The following is an 18257-nucleotide window of genomic DNA, read 5'->3' on the forward strand; positions in this document are numbered from 1 at the left end:
AGTTCTAAGCGTAAGACACCACCATCAAGGTGGAGGCACACTTCTGGCAGCGACACGGCTGCCTGGAAGCTGGAAGAAGCAGAGAGGCATCGAAGAGGAGAGGAAAATAGAACTTGAGCTACTCTGGGGAGCCTCCTGGAAGAAAATGGGTAGGAACCTTAACACAGACTTTCAAAGACAAGAATTAGGAGCCCAAGAAAGAACTCTCTGGGTGACATGAGGGAGTCTGGGGAAAGAGGCCAAGCATCAGTGCCAGGGCTCAGGGCCAGGGGAACCCCCATATCCATGGGGTGGATGAACGTGTGTGACCAGGAGGGCTGCAGCTCTGGGGCAGTGGACATGACCCAAGTGCCATCGGTCCCTCCAGGATGAGGCATTAAGGCCGGCTTGAGGGTGGGAGAGGGGCGTTGGACCCCCTCTGACACCCTGGCTGGTGGCAGGGCCCACAGTCAAATGGCAGCAGGTGCTTTGGGAGGCCCAGGGATGGGAGTAGGAAGAGGCGGGGAAGCGATCTTCAGCACGAGCTTAGAGTGTGTACCGCCTGAGCTGGTGTGTAGGAGACCCAGGGAAGGTACATAAGTCCCCAAGTCACTCTGCCAGCATCCTGGAGTTATCACATCCACCACATGGGGCTGCAGTAAAATGCACCTGAAGGTGCCTGCTTCTCAGGAAGCACTCGACAGAGGGTGGCTGTGATCCACGGCCCCACACTGTCCCCACACGGCCAGGGGCCAGTCCCTCCTTGTGACTGATGGTGGAGTTTAAAGGATAGGAGGTATGCCTCTGTTAGCACTGATCATCGAAGAGCTTCTGCTGAATTATCCCTAATGAATCAAAGATGTTACTGATTTATTGCCTGCAGCTAAATTCCATTGACACCATTGAAACTTCCGCCTTGTGAAGTTCTTCTCCATCACATTCCCTTTTGTGTGGAGAAAACATTGTGAGTTTCCTATCCTGTCTGCTACTTCCAACACCGCTACTTTGTCCACAGAGAAAGCAGCTTTGGGAGACAGTTATTTCCTTCTGATGGAGGATGACACTGGATTTTTGTCTTGAGAAAGGATCTTCCCAGGGACGTATTGTGAAATGAAGCCAGGTAGCAGCTCGACTGGCAGCCTAGATATCCTTGGAGCATTAACCTGTCAAAATACAACGCACTTATTAGACATACTCCCTGACTTCCCTCTTTTGTCTTTCTGCCTTTCCAAATTTAGACCAAATCAGGACACATGAAAGGGAGTTGGGAGACAGAAGGAGCTATAAATGAAAGAGTCCATCCTATCCAGTGCTGAACATTTTGAAACTCTACTTTTTTTTTAAACTAAATCCTTAAAAGGTATCAGTCACTTTTATCCTGGGTGTATTTCTGTCCCATGTGCAAAAACAAAACAAAATCATACAAATATGTAACAAGCGCATGGCACTCAACTCTAGAGGGCTGTTGGTTATTTGGGTGGTTTTGACAACACACAAAGATACTTCCTGAATTTGAAAAAAATTATCGTAGACTGTTGATATGATTGCACCTTCAAATACACAATTGGATGATTTCGGTTAGATTTTTGCAAACTTAAGAACTTAGAGTTTTTCACCAGCTTGCAGGTGTTCATGCTTGTAAGTGAAACACCATTCATTTTTCACGTAATCCTACCAACAGAATCTCTTACAATTTTCTTATGAAGATGTAATTGACATCTAATGAAACTCTCTAACTCTGGCTGCAAACTGTGCATGAACTATCCCTGAGCCCCTGCCTCCAGCTGCCTCTAGCCATCTGATGGAGCTGCCATTCTGAAGTGTTCCTTGGCAAACTGAGGGGGCCCCCGGTCACTAAGTGGGCATACTGACCCCATAATGTGCCCTGGGCCAGTGAACTGTCTTCACTGGTGTGGCCTGAGACACAAATGATGTAGTCTGCTTTCCCCAGCTGGAAATGATGTGCTGAACTAAATTGCCTACAGAAAACCACATTTATTTAACCCCATGTCTCTCTTCTGACAAAATATATATCATCATTTCCATCCCATTCTTGAAATATTCATCATTTTTGAATTTGAAAAATTTGAAACCAATTCTAAAAATAACACCAGTTCTCCAACACATTGATTATTATTTATAGAAAAAGAAAAAAACTAGAATAAGCGGCAGTGAAGGAGAGCCTCACAACCACACTGTTTTAGAACTTAGGTGTTCGAGTTTTTGTTTTTCTTTTGTATTCAAACCTTTTGCGCAAAATGCAAGTTCCTGCTCTATTTCCTGGAGGGGGGAGGGCCTTGAAATCCCTTAGCACTGCTTCCTCAGGACTGTGGACAGAGCAAGCGTCCATGCAAAATATAGCATAATAAGGACTTCAGATCAAAGAGGATTTATGGGCCAGGCTGGCTGGGCGGTTTAAAAAAATGACAACTTTGAAGGCACCAAGAGGAGCATGAGCTCTGTGGGGGCCCCTCTCCTCTCCAAAGACTACTGCAAAAGCCACCTGTCCCAACTTTTTGCTTCTCAGTGTCCCCCCCCCCCCCCCGCGCGCCACCAAGTAACAGTGCTAATCTGCATCACGAGGCTGACCAATCAGAGAGCTCCAGAAGAAGGGCTCCTCCTGCAACCTGGCTTTCCCTTCCTCTTTCCCCAAAGCCATAGAATAGGAAAGAAAATGTTCCAGCCACGCTCAACCCCCATGGAGAAAATCTCTCTCTCCTTCCCACTCTGGAGTATCACTTGGTTTTCTCCCTTTTGGATAAAATGACTTGTTTCCAAGTGTGTGCCTTCCTACACATGCTGCAGGTGAGACTCAAGATTTCTCTGAATGAGTAAATTCTTTGGGAGGAGACCGAGGAACAACTTCCGGTGCAGATCTGGGCCAGCCCCCTCTTTTGCAGGTGTGGGAGACTGATCACCTGTTTACCCCTGAAATCTGTGTGAAGCATTTTTCACTGTAGAAGCCAGCATCTGGCATTGTCTTGCTGGCATTTGCAGAGCCGAACATCAAGAAGAGAAAGCAGGAAGAAACTGTCTCGTCAGACAGAAGAGGTGGCCCTGTTCTTACTTTCTCTCTCCTGGCATGAGTGTACATATATTATAAGCCCTCTCCATGTGGTTTTAGAAACTCTGAATAATGGTGCGTCTGGGGCTTTTCATACATTTTCTATAGTCGAATCCAGTTTGTATTGTTTCTCCATCCATTCTGAGGACAAGTGGAAACTGACTTTGCAAAGATCTAACTTTCCGGCATGGTGTTCTGAAACTTGAAATTCTTCCTCTCATTTCTAAAACACAGTTTGACTGTTTTTGTCAGAGCTTTAGTATTTGGGGTCTGGCTGAAGCAAAGTGAAATGGTACCCTGCTGGCTAGAGTTCAGCATTCAACGTTTTTGCAGAGGTCTTTAGAAGGAGTGCAGCTGGAAGAGACTGGCACCTCCATTCGGCCAGCCATCAAAGGGACAGAGGGAGCCAGCGGCAGGAAGCAGTCCTTCAGAAGAGCCAGTAAGCCGCAGGAGGATGGTGGGGGCCAGGAGAGAGAACAGCTTTCTTGGGGTGACTGTTCTAGAACCTTCCACTGGTGTGCACAGGGACAAGGACAGCGCTACATCAAACCCGGCTTCAAGGGACTGCTTAAAATGGAGCTCTGCTATCCTCGCTGCCCTGATTTCCATGCAGAGAAGGTGGGAGATGGCTCTAATCCAGCGCCTCACTTGCAGGGCTGGAAAAGAACAAGAGATGGATGCTGAGGGCCTTAGGAAGGAAAACTCTACCCATGTGATCCATGCCAGTGGAACCCCAGGACAGCCTGGCAGACGTGGGACAAGGGTGACCTGGAGAATGGAGATCTATGACCACTGAGGATGCTGCGGACTGTGAGGTGCAGCCACCTATTGCCTGTCCAGGAAGGACAGGTGGTTGACCTGGCAGCTCTGGGAGAGTAAAGAGGAGCAAACCTCCCTGAGGCCGTACAAGGGACGTCCCTCCAGGCCTGGGGCTGTCATGCTGAGGAAGGGCACAGAAGTTGCAGGCTGAAGGCACAGGACTTTTAGCTCCTGCACGCATCTGACGGGAGTCAGGTGAGGCGGGAACAGACACAGCCCAGGAGGAGAAGGATGCCTGTGACTCGGGGGTGGGGGGTGGCAAGATGCCCCCATCTCCCCTGTGGGGGTGACAGAGAACAGTTGCTTCCTCGGTGGCAGATAAGGACATTTTCACTTAACACGCTCAAGAAGAGATCTGAGAGTTCTCTTGGCAGGCAGACTCGATATTAAAGAAATCGTGAATTTAAATATCAATGGTTTTAAAAGGTAAAATTAGCTGACCCCCCCGACCCCAAAAAGAATGGAGATGAGGTAAGAAGATGCCTACCTATTTAGAGAATTTGCTGGAAAAGATTTCAAAGGGTTATTGTTGTGTTTTTGTTTCTGGTAATAACAGCTCTATCCGAAGCAATGAAGCTATGAATAGAAATAATAATATGTAGTAATCCCGTCGCAAGGAGAATGTGGAAAGCTCATCGTCCCATTTCTTTCTGGTCCAATTTTAGATTTTCCTACAGAAAAGAAATAACAAGGACCGTGGCAAAAACTCTTTTTCTCTCTTCTTTGGAACACATTTACTCCGTAATTACAATTTTTGATTCCATACTAATGAAGTGAGAGGGATGCAGAGATATTTGAAATTCACAGCTAATTCATAAATATCATCTTGCCAAGAATTTCAGCCTCTCCCCCAGCACACCTCTCGTACAGAGCACTGAAGTAAGCTAACCTGTTTTGGGCTTAGATGCTGTAGCAGTTTTTTGTGCCTGATGTTGGATGAGCCGGGGCAGAGGAGAATTCAGCCGAGTTGTGGTGATTGTGGAGGCAGACTCAATTAGGAACTATTCTGGGTTTCAGAGACTTGGTGGGCATTACTAGAAGCTGAGCCCTAGTGCCAGTGGGTAGAAAAGCTGGGAGGGTGGCGTGTAATGAAGTTTGGAGAGGTCAGCAAACTTCTAATTCAATTCTAGTAAATAGCTGTTTCCAAAGCAGGTTGTAACCATAGTCCTCCCGCCCCGAACTGACCCAGGACCATGTACCAGACAGCTAGGGATCACCCCTATAGCCCATGTCCTGCCCAAACTCTTCCAGCCATCCAACCCAAAGTCTACTCAGTGTGCCTGCCCTGCCACACTGGTCCTTCCTGAGGAAACCCCTCCAGGCTCTGGGCCATGCTGTTCCCTGGCCTCTTCTTTCTCTTGATGGACCCTGGTGCTTCTCCATGTGGCCCTGCGGGGCTTGGTGTGCATCCCGCTCTAGGGATCTGTGGGTATAAACATCCTCATGTCTGCCAGCCTAGTCTAGGGGACTAAAACAGAGCCTAATATATGTTTAACACACATGAGATGAGGTAGAGGATCCTGAGGTTCTTGTCCCTAAGCCGTGCCTGTGGAGAGGGCTGCACATGCAGACTCTACCTGAAACTCCGTTAAGGGAAGTGGGGCAACCAGGAACCTGCATGTTTTTTTTTTTTTTTTTTTTTTGTGGGGGGGGGGAGGTTCTGAGTATCAGAACTGACAAACACAGGACTAAGAAAACCTCTCCATGGGAAGCAGAACTGGTAGAACCAGGTCAAGAAGAGAGCCCTTGTTTTACCTCTTTTCTTTTCTTTTTATGGCCACACTGGTGGCACATGGATGTTTCCAGCCTATGCGTTGAATTGAAGCTATAGCTGAGGCCTGTACCACAGCCACGGCAGTGCCCGATCTGAGCTGCATCTATGATTCAACCTACGCCACCTGTGGCAACACTCTATCTTTAAACCACTGAATGAGTCCAGGGAGTGAACCTGCACCCTCACAGAGACTACTTTGGGTTCTTAATCCACTGAGCCACAACAGAAACCCCTCACTTTACTTTTTACACAGCAATTCCAATTCCAGAAATTGAACATAAAGGAATAGTAAGATATGCACACATATCCTTGACCATCTTTTTATGTTGCCCAATATTTGTGATAAAAAAAGAAATCACTGTAAACAGACAGCATTAGAATATGTATTAAGTAGGTAATGATACAATCCTATAACACATTTCTTAGCAGTCATCTGGCATAGCGTTTCATGCTATGTGAAAGTAATAATAATAAGATATTGTCAATTTAAGAAATGAGTTAGTAAAACAGTATTATTATATAATCCCTTTCCATGAAGTAGACATGGAAATGTACACAGAGATTACATGGGAATATCTCTGGGTCACGCATTACACTTGTTTTGTGTGTGTATGTTTATTTTTCTGTATTTTCCAAATTTTGTACAGTGAGCATGTCATGTATTAGTAATTTAACTTAATTATTCTCTGGCATATGGACTGGGTTGTCCCAAGAGCAGGACAGAGCAAGCCAAGAGATCCCTGGAGAAGAAATATGGATAATGAGACACCCTCCCCCCAATGCTGGAGAAGTTCTACATGAGGGCTTTGCAAGTAGTGTGTTTTCAATAAACCCAGGCAGTTTGGCCCTAGGACAGAGCCTGGTAGAAGCTGATTTCCAAACCCCACGTGCTAGCAGGCAGGAGGCTCTGATACTGAGCTCCCTGGCTCAGGCCTCATGGCTCCAGGTAACAGTAGGCTCCCCTGGCCACAGGGGTGTTATTAAGGATGGATGGTGCCACAGTAATACTCCAGCTGGTGTAGAGAACTCATAATTAGCAACAGCAGGGTGACGGAGCAAGGAGCCCAAAGAGAAAGAAGGGAGGGGAAATAACCTACAAGCCAAGGGCAAGAGTAATCCACTCACCAGATCATCACTCCCTTAATAACCAAAGGATGATAGTACTTACATCAAATACACTTTAGAAAACGTGAGTCTCATGACTATGATAAAATACAATACTTGGTGAAAAGGGTTAACCTAAGAGCATCCTGTAGTCAATCCATCTATAAGGAAAGGAAATCAACAGTGATCAATTCACTTCAAGTTGAGATCTCTATTTTCGTCAGTGATCCGTCCTTTTTCTCCCAAATTTAAGAATGAGGTGGCAGCGCCTTTTGCTTTCAATCCCCCAAAGACACTCATAGGAACACAAAAACTGGGAAATTCATGTATTTGAAACAAATGCTCAGAAAATACTTTGTTGTGTGTAACTGAAGTCATGTGGTATTTCTGTAATGACGGAAAATTATCAAAATGTGGGTACCCCAAATTTCAAGTCTGCTCCATTCATGAGGCAGCCGCTTTCTGACAAATAATCTGTGACAATTTTATAACATGGAGCTCAGAAACCTCATTAGACCACACGCCTGGTGCAGCTGAAGCCCTCAATGGTTTCCGAGGGTTTGTGAAAATGCAATTAGGCAAACCACAGGTGTCTGCAAATGTGGTGCTTTTGCTCCAGACAGGTGGCATCTCAGGGTGCCCAGAGCTTTCACAGAGATGATTCACTCTCAATGTCAGTGACTCAAGCACACACCTAAGATGGTCTTTTTGCTCTTGCAGGAAAAATCATTGCCAAATGGATGGATTAATGGCTGGATGGCTGCTGAGTTTGCTGGTGCCCTGGGTGTACCACCAAATGCCCATGGGAACTGGACACTTTGGTGGCTACAAAACGAATGCATGGTCGTGGTCACTGATGTGTGGGCCCTTGCAGGATATGTCTATAACATTGGCTATAGATTCTAAGCAGAAAATACCATCTGACACCCACAGAGGTAATTCCCACTGCTCCTCCCTAGAAGCAGCCTGCTGGCCATTCTGACAGCATCTGTAGTGAGCCTATCAGTGGATGTTAGATCTACCAGCTGGTGAAGCTAATGGTACTAGAAGAGGGAAAAGAGGTACCAGAACACTCTGGATCCTGGAGGAAAAGTGTCCAGTGAACGAACCACGGAACTCTGAACTCTGTCACAGTGGGGAAATCAGAGGCATTGCAAACTGCCCGATCTGAGCTTGGGTTCTGGATGTACCATCTCCCACCTTTGTGATCCGAATAGATGCTATTGATTTACATGCTATTTAGTACTTCTGAGGCTTGGCTCTCTCTTCTGTAAAATTGGGTATTACCATTTTCCATATGGAGTTTCAGTGAGGATTACATGATAGGATATATGGCAAGATTCTTTTGAGACATATCAGTTGAAGTATGTGCCCTGTTTCCGTCTCTCCCTCCCTCTTTCTCTCCCTATTTTCTCCTCTCTCTCTCTCTCTCTCTCTCTCTCTCTCTCTCTCTCTCTCACACACACACACACACACACACTCTTTTTATCTCAAAACAATTAGGGGCCTGTTTCCATCCATCTTTCCTGTCTGGGTGTGCAGGTAGGGTAGCTGTAAAGGGGCAATTATGGTCTGGCAGGTCTGGATGCAGGGACCCAGGACAGCTCCCTGAGTCTTCTATGATGTAAGAAAAGTGGATTGTTTGAAAACTTTTCCTGCCCCAGAAGGAGGAGTGGTAGAAGGAGGACAGTGAGCCCCAGAAGTGCTATGAAGAAAGAGGGGCCAGAGGGACATATCAGAGGGAAGATCTGTGGCCATTGGCACCCCAGAGGGAAAGGTAGGCTAGGAGGAAAGTTTATAACTGAAGTGATGGAGAAAAGCTGTCCTTGCTGAAGATTACCTTGTCTGCCACCAGGCAGAATGGGGCTTGAACTGGAGATTGATAGAAAAATGTCTTGCAGTCTTGAGTAAAAGGAAAGAAGATGCAAACCTTCTCTGTGTTCAGAGAGAAGGAAGCTCATAGCCCCTTGATAAATTATAGCGGCTGTGGCTCTGCAAAAAAAGATACTAGTGAGTTACTGGGGGACCTGCTCCACCCCATCAGCTCAAATGCTAGAAATGAATCTCTAAAGACATTGCGCAGGGACATTAGGGGCCCTGAGAAAGTGGATCATGTGGCACCCCTGGGCCTTGCAGTTGGAGGGTTCACCAAGGGTCCTGCTGCCACCCAACCCTCTTTCTCGTCTGTGCCTCTCTGCTCCCATGGGATTCATCCCACCGCACAGCACACACACACACTGGGGTGCGAACCCCATAGTCACAAAGTCAAGGATGTGAAAGTGAGACTTGATGTTTTTATACAAAGTTCCCGAGCCCCATTTCCACTGATGGCAGAAAGCTTGTTATTGCCAATGGAGTATAAACCATGTTCAAAGTATTCCTTGATCTATTTTGGGACCTCGTTTGGGATATTTTCCTTTCTCTTCTCATCACCTCTCCTCATGGGTAATCTAAGACTCATCTAGGCTTTAGTGGCAGGGAGAACTCACTTCTTTATCTGGTTCTGTGCAGTATTTTAGCCTTCAAGGACCCCGCCCATCCTCCTGCCCTGTCCTGTCCCTCTCGAGGGCTTGCAAAGCTTTTAGATGGTCGTCTTGCATTAGCTTTGGACCAGCAACCTCCCCCGCAAATCTCAGTAGCTTGCAACAATAAAGATTTATTCTCACTCATATTAAGTGTCAGCTATGACTTGGATTAACATCTTCCTACCAGTGGGCTCCAGGCAGAAGGGGAAGCTTGTATGGGAGCAAATATTTGGAACTGGCCAATGATTGGCCTGGACTCTCTTACTCCTCTGGAATGGAGAGAAGCTTGGAGCAGAGCAGAGGGAAATTTCAGCTCCTCTCTGCCCTGGACACCTGTTCTGTTTCTATGAGCCACACCTTGTCTGAAGGCAGGTAAGGCCAGTGGTCCTTCATTTCAAGGCCAGCTGCTTCTCAGGCTCTCGGGCTGAGATAACCCCAACCTCAGGGGGCCGTTCCCTCTAGGTCCATCCATGCTGCTGCAAATGGCAATATTTTGTTCTGCTTTAACCCTGAACTTTTGTAAAGGCTCTTAACCATTCTCCACCAAACCTTGGAAGAGAACTTTTTTCTCTCTGGCCTAAAAAAAAAAAAAAAAAAAAAAAAAGCAACGAAGAAATAATTAGTGAAAAATTAGCCAAGCAAATGACCTCTGGGGCTAAGCATAATTTTTCTGTCCTCCTGAGCTCCAAACAGCAATTGAATAAGAATTATTCTAATTGTCATTCTGGAGTGGCCACGGTCCCAGGAGGAGGGATCAGAGGATGACTTCCAGTGCCTGGACCACTGCTGCCCTGCATCTACTAAACCCCAGAAGCCAACAAAGGATGCAATCACTTCTGGCTCCCGCCCAGGCGTTTCCTGAGGAAGAACTAGTTACCTTTGAGGTGGGGTGACTGTCATCAGTAGGCTCTATCACAGGCAGGGAGGTGACACAAGCCAAGACCCACGACCACCCGTTCATGTTCATTTAAGCCTATTTTACAGAGTCACGTGGGTTCTGTTTTTAACCACAGGCAAGATGTAACTCATTTCTAATTCTTTACATATTCACGTCAGGGTATTTATTCTACTCAAATAGCATCATTGTCGGATTGCATATCCAATGAAGTCTTTGGAAATCGACAGAAATAATAGTCAGTTATTGTTAGCTTGTTTTATTTCTTCTTAGAGCAGCTTCTTTTTAGAACACAGAACAACTGGTTTTGAGTAAGCCTGCTCTACCGGACTGTACAAAAAAAAATTAATGTCAAGTGTGACAGCCCATCCCTGGGCCGCTACAGTTTTTAATATCCCACGAGCATCATCATTTTTCAAGATTCTATTCATAAAGAAGATTTCAGAGCGCTGATGTCCATGTAATTCTTATAGACTAATGGATACTTTTCCATTTAATCACAGCTTACATTTAAACCAGCGTGGGTAGTCTTTTAAGTTGCTGTCACTCAGCAGTCTCATGTCTCTTTTTCTAACTTTCCCATGAAACAGGCGGAGGTAAACTTCCTGTTACAGAGTTGAGCCACACAGAGCACTAAAGGGCTTATGTGGGTGATTAAGGGCCAGACCCCAACTAGAACTTCGAATTATGGTCCAATTACCTTATCACGCCTCTGAAAAGGGCACCAGATTTGGTGTCAGAAGGCTCGGGTTTTGGAGTTCCCGTGGTGGCTCAGTGGTTGAGGAACCCAACTAGTATCCATGCAGGCATGTGTTCCATCCCTGGCCTCGCTCAGTGGGTTAAGGATCTGGCGCTGCCGTGAGCTGTGGTGTAGATTGCAGATGTGGCTCGAATCTGGCGTTGCTGTGGCTGTGGCATAGGCCAGCAGCTGTAGCTCCGATTGGACGCCTAGCCTGGGAACCTCCATATGCCTTGGGTGTGGCCCTAAAATGACAAAAAAGAAAAAAAAAAGAAGGCTCGGGTATAAACCTGGATTTGCTGCTTATCACATGTGTGGCTGCTGTTGCACTGGGTGGTTGTGTGGCTGAGGGCCTGAGTGTAAAAATCTCACATGAATGTGGGCTCCTGATCCACTTGTGAATCCAGACAGTCTGGCCACAATGAGGGCACGAGAAGGCCCCCTTACCGTGGGAGGTGGTTTATAATGTCCGATTGTGGTATTCTTGCCTTTTTGGGTCTCAGATGGGGAGTGGCAATGTCTGGAGACACTTCCGGTTGTCACAAAGGGAGCGAGGGGGCTACTGGCTTCTAGTGAGTCAAGTTGAGACCAGGATGCTGCTAAACAGCCTACAATGCACAGGAGGGTCCATAGCAAAGACCCTCCCAGCCCCGAATCTCAAGCGTCAAGGTTGAGAACTCCTGCTCCAGAGTAGGGCTCCTCTGGTTTTGTTTTAAATGTATTTTATTGAAGTATAGTTGATTTACATTGCTGCATTAATTTCTGCTGTACAGCAAAGTGACTCAGTTATACATATACATGCATTCCTTTTTTCATATTCTTTTCCATGATGGTTTATTACAGGATATTGAATAGAGCTCCCTGTGCTGTACAGTAGGACCTCATTGTTTATCCATCCTATAGATACTAGTTTCATCTGCTCATCCCAAATTTCCAATCATTCCCTTCACCATCCCCCTCTCCCTTGGCAACCACAAGTCTGTTCTCTATGCCTATGAGTCTCTTTCTCTTTTGTAGGTTTGGTCATTTGTGTCATTTTTTTTGTTTTTACCGCCACATCTGTGGCATGTGGAAGTTCCCAGGCTAGGGGTTGAGTTGCATCTGCAGCCGAGGCCTACACCACAGCCCCAGGAACACTGGATTTGAGCTGCATCTGCAACCTATGCCGCAGATCATGGCAACGCTGGCTCCTTAACCCACTGAGTGAGGCCAGGGGTCAACCCTGCATCCTCACAGAGACCATGTCGGTCCTTAACCCTCTGGGCCACAACAGGAACTCCTATGTCATATTTTAGAGTCTACATAGAAGTGATATCATATGGTTTTTGTCTTTTAGAGTAGGGCCTCTTTTTTTTTTTTTTTTTTTTTTTTTTTTGTCCTAGGGCCGAACCTGAGGTATATGGAAGTTCCCAGGCTAGGCATCTAATCGGAACTATAGCTGCTGTCCTATGCCACAGCAATGCGGGATCTGACCTGCATCTGCAACCTACACCACAGCTCATGGCAATGCTAGATCCTTAACCCAATGAGCAAGGCCAGGGATCGAACCTGCAACCTCGTGGTTCCTAGTGGGTTTCATTTCCACTGCACCGTGACAGGGACTCCGTTAGGGTAGGGCCTCTTAATCTGAGATCCTTGGATTCATAGATAGGCTATGAGGATCTAGGAACCCACCTAAAATTTATAGGGTCTACTTGAGGCAAGTGTACATTTTTCCATGGCAAGTGGCCATGACCATCCGTAGATGTTTACAGAGGTCTGTAATTTCAAGGTGGCTGTAATCCTTGTTCTAACTGTATCTTAAGACCCAGGGAAAGTGCTTTGCGTGAAATCATGAGTCTTCAGATCCTTTTGGGGAGCAGGAATGACATATACAATAAATAAAAGACAGTGTTGCATTGAGTTTAACCGACTACCGAGTGAGACAAAGAAAGATGTCCTGGACCCCCTGGCAGATGGCAGGGCCACCTTGGCTGGGAGCGGGCAGAGTACAGGTGGTGCTGGGAGAAAGTCATCCTCACTCTCAACTTCTTTGCACTTTGTCGGCGGAGAGTCAGAAGGACACCTGCAGTGCCTCTGAGTGATCTGCTCATCAGATGAGGAAATATCCTTTTTTTTTTTTTTCGGCTCTGCTGTCCAATGAATTTTCCCCTGTGGGCTTAACAACAGCCTGAGAAGTTTACTCGTGTTTCCTCATTTAAAGTCATTTTACTCCTCAGGTACTTTGCTCACCCCAAATCATCCACGCCAGACTCTCAACACAGAAGAAGTTGGAAGCCCTGGGGAACCTAAACCTTCAGACTTCCTGGTGAAATGACTGGAAGGCAGATGTTGGCATAGTGTGAAAATTCAATACTTTGCTAGAACAATGTTTCCTAATCTAATAAATTATAACCACTGACGGGAGCCTGATGAAGTTATGGATCCTCTCCTCAGAAATCTGCTCGGGGGCCCGCAACACCTACTACTGTCTTTTCAAGATGGCAGGTGTCTTATTCTCTCCCATACACAGACAATAGCACCTTGATGTGAACAAGACCGTGTGTCTTCGTCCCTGTTTCCTGTCCTGTTTCTTTCATAAGATCTTGCATTCCCTAGCTTCACTTTCTAAATTGCCCTCCTAGATTTTTGTTAGCAGTTGGGGGAAATAAGGTAGAGGAGAATAGTCCTGGACAACTTTCAAACAGAATGGCTGATTTTAATGGCTATGGAATGTTAAAATTGTAATACATTTTTCTCCTCTAAGCTCTATGCATTGCACATGTCCAAAGTAAAAATAGTTATTGTAAGCGTTATTGCTCAGTTCATATTGTTTCCAGTGAGGCATGAATTCTGAGGATGAAAATAGCCTGCTCCTCTCTCAATATATCTTGACCATTACTCAAAAAAAAAAAAAAAAAAAAAAAGCCCTGGAGGTAGATTAATAATCCTTACCTTCCATTTTATTCTGGATTATTAGGCTCATCCCCAGAACATAAATGAAGTTTATTGCAATGAGAGAGTCATGCAACTTTTTTTAAGACAATATTAATGCAGAGGTGATCCTTTAAGAAAAAAAATGAAAGAGCTAGCCAGACTTTCACATGGAAAATGGATAGAATCGAGAAGCACTAATTGGTTAAAGAGTTTATCACCTGTGGTTCACATGGTCCATACCTGTGACAGCTAAGGAATCACATGGTTTTATAGACATGCTGCTCTCTGTTTGGTCTCGGCCCAGCTCCTAATTACAACGCCATTGGCAACATCCATTGTCTCAGGAGGGAGCGGTCTTTGAAGCTGAGCTCCTTACCTTCGGCTAGGTGTGGGCTCGCTGGTTGTAACAAGTGTGGTCCTAGGCCATAGTCCCCTATAAGCATCAACTAAAGAAACTGTTTCTCTGAAAGTTTTAAAACAATATCTAGCTTTGGAGCTAAACTCATGCAAAGACACTGAAAGGAAAGTGACCCCTCCTATTGAGGGAGAAATCATATCATTTAACTCTCTGGGATTGATGTTTTTCATCCGCAAACTGGGGTGTGTGCTGTATCCATGTTATTTGAGTTGTTGAAATTTAAATGATAAAATACATGTAAAATATCAGATCATATGGACAGTGCTTACAACAACCATTCATTCAGCACATATTTATTATTTACTTAGTGCCTGCAGGCGGGGTGCTTAGCATTTGGGAAACAACAATGGACCAGAGACAAAAATCACACACACACACACACACACACACACACACACACACACTCTCTCATGTCAAAAGCTCATGGAGTTCACATTTTATAGCAACACTTGATAAATGATTCTGTGAAAAATCAAATTGACCTTTTCCTCTTTTTTTTTTTTTTAAATTGGGGCCCCACCCGAGGCACATGGAGGTTCTCAGGCTAAGGGTTGCCTTGGAGCTGTTGTTGCTAGCCTATACACAGCCGCAGCAATGCAGAATCCAAGTCATATCTTAAATCTACACCATAGCTCATGGCAGTGCTGGATCCTTAACTCACTGAGCGAGGCCAGGGATCAAACCAGCATCCTCACGAACACTAGTGAAGTTCATTATTGCTGAGCCACAACAGACACTCCAGATTGACCTTCTTCATCACGAATGCCAGATGCATTGCAGGAAGCCTAAGTCCTATTTATCTAGGCACAGAGGATGGGACTGCTTTGGAAGGATGTTCCTGGTTTTCTAATGAACTCCTTCTCTTCCTTGACATTTTAAATTCTGCTTGAACTATGGCATCTCCAGCGCCCAAGGAGCCAGAGAACGGGGACTGTGCACAGAACCTCTCAGCCCAAGCCCATTCCCAGGACAGGGGCAGGCCCTGCCACTACCAGGACCGCCCTGAACACTGGAGTTGCAGCAGGTATGAGGTTTTGGCTGCAGTGTGACACTTGATAATGACAGCCCCTCTTGACCTCCAGTGGGCCTTTGTCCCCACTTAGCATGTGGGTGCCATGAATAAAGGCATTGTTGGGGCCTCAGCTTGTCGGCCTTGGAGTGACTGGCGGGTGCGGACTCCGATGCCGCCTGTCCCCAGTGAGTCATAGAGGTGACACCTGACATGGAGATACTGCTGTCCCTCATCCCAGGGGTAGCAGAACAGCCAAATTTGCTGACCCTTGTTCCAGTCTGTTCCAATTTCCTAACGTTAATCTCCTTCACATTTAAGATTGCATGCACAGCTATGCAAATCAGCAGAGGCCAATAAGCTCAGGATTTGAAAGAAATTAGGAGCTGATCTAAAATGAACTAATGAGCAAGTACGAATTTAACTAAAAATTTAGAACACACTCCACAACCTGCCCCCACGGAAAAAATGCTTAAAATATATATATATAATTTATATATAAAAATATTACATATATGTAATGGTTAACATCCTTGTATGGAATATAGTTTTAAAGCTACCTGTAAGGTATAGCAATATTACATTCTAATATACATTACATTATTACATTATATCTAAATCTATATACATATAAACATTATGTATATACATACTGAAAAGATATACATCTTTGCTGTATAGTATAATCTATACTATAGTATAACCTATACTAATATGAACTATTTAAAATAAAATCTATGTGTTAGCTTTCGAGGATGATATATGCATCATAACTTTTCAACGAGATAATGAATAAATAAAAGTATAGATTTATAGAGCCGACATGTAAATCCAATAACCATCAGTTTGTTTCAGGTTCAGAAATTATTTTCATGTTCCAAAATTATGTTAGAAAAGATTTGAGTTTATTTGCAGTGAAAATGTATTTTCTCATTGGTTATAGTTTGGTAAATTGGGTTAAACTTTTAAAAAATTATGACATTTAGATTTGGTTGAGACTGAGGCTTTAAAAAACTCACATGACTTCTTTTGATTCCATTAAAGTTACTGCCAAAAATCCATGAATTTCATAATAATTTTAAAAGTTCTATGTAATTAATTATATTAGTTCCATATAACTAATTCAGATTTTTCCATTAAACATTTTGTAATAATGAGCAGTAAAATGAACTTATTTGAGTTTTTATCTGAGGTATCAGAGAGTAATCATAAAGAGAAGAAAAGTGATATAATCCATAAATTTCAAAATAGTTGAGTTTAACACTGGCAAGACTCATGTTTCCACAAAGTTAGAAACATGAAAGAATCAGAAGACAAACGTAGAATTATCGCTGAAAAAGCAGAAAAGTGATTTTGAAGTTTGGCTTGCCCCACATCTCAATATTTATCTTATTGAAAGAAAGGAGATATTAAAACTCAGTTTGAAACAGTATTACGACTGCCTCTTTAGGTAATATCTTTGGAAGAAGATATTCTGAAAGGGTGCAGGTTTTTTTCTGTTTTCCTTCTAATTGCTAAAATAAGTATTAGAAAATTATAATTTTTGCATTAATCAGTTTAAAGCCTCTTTCAATGAAAGTGGCCCAGAAATAAGGTTAAAATAGTGCAGCCTTTAAAAAGTAAACGTAATACTTCCTCCAGGAAAACAGTACTTTTCAACAAGATGCAGAGACATTAATATTATTTACTTTTTATGCATTTTCCTCTTAATTCTCAAAGTAAGATCGTAGTGACAGAATCATTAAAATAAGTGTGAAAAAGACTGAAAGGAGACAATTGAACTAATGCTTATGCCAGACCAGTTGGGTGAAAGAATAATTTCTGCAAGAGATATAGAGAACTTAAACGATTTCTTTTACAAATTTTCAGTGGTCTGTTTTTATTTCAATTGCTTAACCCGCAGTCAGTGGCGTTTTAAAGACCTTATTTATGGGATTTTTAGACCAGGAAGGGTCTTTGAAGATCATTCAACCCCGCCTTCTCACTTGACTTGGAGGAATGAAAGCAGTTGGGAGCAGGACCTGTGAAACCACACAGGTAGGGGCCCCCTGGCTCAGGCCAGTGCTCTCCCCGCCCCCAGAATTGCACGTGTCCTAACACTTCCAGCTATCAAATTTGTATTGCCTGATCAACCAGAGGAAAAGAGGCCTTATCTGGTCTCCCCCTGCGTCTCTCCCATGCTCAGAGCTGGGCTTGACTTCAGCCCTGTCTGCCCTTCCCTGGCATCAGGACAGTGATGGAGGGAATAGGGCGTTCCCCCCAGCTCTTTGTGAATAGCAACCTATGCGTGACATGGACTTTGGATGGTCTTTCAGAAAAACCCTGGAAGTTCTTTCTTCCCCCGTAGCCCTCTTTCCCCCCTCACCAGAAGCTGACTCAAACACATTTCTGGCTTTGAAAAAAGATGTGGGCAAAAGGCCAGTGGTTGGCTGTGGTGGGTGGAGGGAGGGAAAGACTGAAAAGGGGCAGGAGGAACCTCCCTCAAGTGATGGAGAGGCAGACTATTCCGTGTAGGATGATAAGCAATGAAATGCTACCGGGCAGCCCTGGGAACTATGTCCAATCTCTTTCTCTCTCTCTCTCTCTCTCTCTCTCTTTTTTTTTTTTTTTTTTTGATTTTTAGGGCCGCACTCTCGGCACATGGAGGTTCCCAGTGTAGGGGTCGAATCAGAGCTACAGCTTCTCACCTATGCCACAGCCACAGCAACCCAGGATCGGAGCCTCATCTGTGACCTACGGCACAGTTCACAGCAATGCTGGATCCTTGACCCATTGAGTGAGGCCAGGGATCAAACCCACGTCCTCATGGATAGTAGTCAGGTTCATTTCTGCTGTGCCGCAGTGGGAACTCCTGTCCAATCTCTTGAGACAGACCATGGTGGAAGATAGTATGTATGACTGGGTCACCTCGCTGTACTGCGGAAATTGGCACAACACTGTAAATCAACTCTGCTATAAATAATAAATAAATAAATAAATAAGAAATGTTCTGTATCTTGGTTCTGGCAGTGGTTT

The sequence above is a fragment of the Sus scrofa genome, chromosome 6 (assembly GCF_000003025.6).
Source record: "Sus scrofa isolate TJ Tabasco breed Duroc chromosome 6, Sscrofa11.1, whole genome shotgun sequence".
NCBI classification, from domain to species: Eukaryota; Metazoa; Chordata; class Mammalia; order Artiodactyla; family Suidae; genus Sus; species Sus scrofa.